Source organism: Pteropus alecto, unplaced genomic scaffold (assembly GCF_000325575.1).
Source record: "Pteropus alecto unplaced genomic scaffold, ASM32557v1 scaffold20, whole genome shotgun sequence".
Classification (NCBI taxonomy): domain Eukaryota; kingdom Metazoa; phylum Chordata; class Mammalia; order Chiroptera; family Pteropodidae; genus Pteropus; species Pteropus alecto.
Genome location: NW_006436298.1, coordinates 9,647,273 through 9,649,617, shown reverse-complemented (window position 1 = coordinate 9,649,617; position 2,345 = coordinate 9,647,273). Strand labels below are relative to the sequence as shown.

At 36.1% G+C, this 2,345-nt stretch overlaps 1 pseudogene; it reads right to left on the bottom strand.

The window, feature by feature from the left end:
- Window positions 1-1,730: 1,730 nt before the first annotated feature.
- On the bottom strand, window positions 1,731-1,849 carry LOC112480831 (annotated as a pseudogene).
- Between the last annotated feature and the right edge of the window lie 496 nt (window positions 1,850-2,345).

Sequence of the window (2,345 nt, the reverse complement as noted above, 5' to 3'; positions counted from 1 at the left end):
CTGCTGAATCTGATCTTGTTGTCTTTATGAGGACAAGGCTTCCAAATGGTGCGAGGGAGAATTTTGCTTCATATAGACAATGAGAACCAGGCCTCCAATCACAGCCAACCTGGGCCATTTTCACTGTCACTGCCAACTTGACCTATTATTATGGAAATTGCTCCAATTACATGTATAACGTTTGCATGTGAAATAAGTACTAAGTGCCTGCCTAAGAGGCAATTTTTGCAAATGAAGCTGGGTGTTACTAAAATTGGGTATTTTGTTCTTTGTTGGGATTATTTGTGACCCCAATGAGATGATAGCTCTCCTCAAGCAGGGCCTTGTGGCCTGTCATAAATTAATGTCCCTCACATGCCTCCTATGGCTTGTAGACGAGCCCCTTGAAATAAATGGGCTTCAATCACCAGTTTCAACAATTCTCCTGTCTCCAAGTAATAAAACATCTGGAAAATTTGGCTAAATGGATAAAACAGTTCTCTGTAATAAGTATCTGGCATCCTTACAACTGTATAATGCCTTTTTTTTTTTTTACGACCAGATGTGGTACTTCTGTGTTATGAAGAACAGAGGCATGTTTTGTCATGCTTTTATTGTATTTAAAATGCGAGGTATATTTTCATAGCTCCCTGGAGAATGCTATCCCCTTGATTGGGAATTGTTGATGTGTTGGTTTACAAACTTGAAAAGTAAGTGAACCTCTCAGAAAATTGCAGATATAATTTAAACAGTCATTAAACTGGACACTCACGGGGAACTGGCTTAGAAAAAAGAAATCAGTCTATAAATTTTCCCTTTTCTCCTAGTGGGTTTGCTCCATAGTCTTTGATCTTGCAGTCCTTTACGTTCTTATCTGTCTTCTGTAATATTTATGGCTTTATGAAGAAATGATTTCATCAAACTTGCTATTCACTTCTTCCCAATTTCTCATTAAGAAAGCTTAGCTGGTAACCCACCTGTGTAGTCTCCATTTTATAGTCCTTTGTGGGGTTCTAACAAGGCGTTTTTAACATGTAGGAGGGAGGAGAATGAAGATATCTAGAATACAGTCCACTGGGCTACTATTCCACAAAACTCTCCGAACAGCACACACGCGTGTGCGTGCACACACGCACACACACACACACACACACTTTAGAAAGTTTGGAAAGCACAGATAAGTACGAAAAGAAAACTAAAAAACCATCTGTAACTATATTGTTATCTCCACTGTTTATCTATGTACTTTTCATTTTTTAAAATTATAATCATGCTCTATATTCTGTTTTGTCACTTCATATACCACAAACATTTTTCCTTTTATTAAACATTCCTTTAAAATATAAATCTTGATGAATAGGTAATTTTTACTAAACTAGTTTACTTTGGGATGTTTAAAAATTTAAGAGATTTTCACAACTATAAATAGTCTATGATAAATATCTTTTTGTAAAAATCTTTTTATAGGTCTATGAGTTTTTTCTAGAAGTAGCATTTCTGGATCAAAGTGTATGAGCTTTTGTTTTTAAGACTTTAATTTAATATATACTATCCCAAGTGTTCTTCAAAATGGGTGTAATGGTATATGTTGTACACTCCATGAGAATTTAAGCATCCCAGTTGCCATGAACTTTGGGTCCTCTCATTAGCAACTGTTCTGTAGTAAAGACATGAATCCTCTACCTGCTGTTTATGTTGCCATTGTTGTTCTAGTTTGATATTTGCCTTTTATCATGCTTTTTCTTTTTTAACACCTGAAGCACCCTGTCTTCCTAGGTGGTCTTCCATCCAAGTACTAACCAGGCCCGACCCTGCTTAGCTTCCAAGATCAGATGAGATCGGGCATCTTCAGGGTGGCATGGCCGTAGACTGATATTTGCCCTTTAACTTGGATGATGAGCTGGAAAATTTCGTTCATTTTGTCAACTTTTCTTCTCCCCCACCCCCGCTACTTTTTAGAAGTTTTAAACTTACTTTCTCTTAATCTTTTCCTTTATGGGGATCTTCTTTGGCTTTTAAGTTTTTCCAGCTTGAAATCAGATTCTAGATTTAGGCTTTTCTTAAATTTGTGTTTTTGAAGCTCTTTGATGGTTTTATTTTTGTATTTCACACAAATCTATTTAGAACTGAATTTGACGTCGTTTCTGAAGTGGAGAATCTAACTTATGCTTTTCCAAATGGTTAACAGATCGTGTCAGCACCATTTAGTCAATATTCTATTTTAAAATAATCCACCTTTTAAAAAGCAAAAGCAGAGGTTCTGTTATTTCTCTCTAGGTCTTCCTTAAATGTGTTTACTCTCACAAATAATTCACTGACCTTTGTTTTTCCTTAGTCAGTCTCTCCTGCCTGATACAGGATTTATC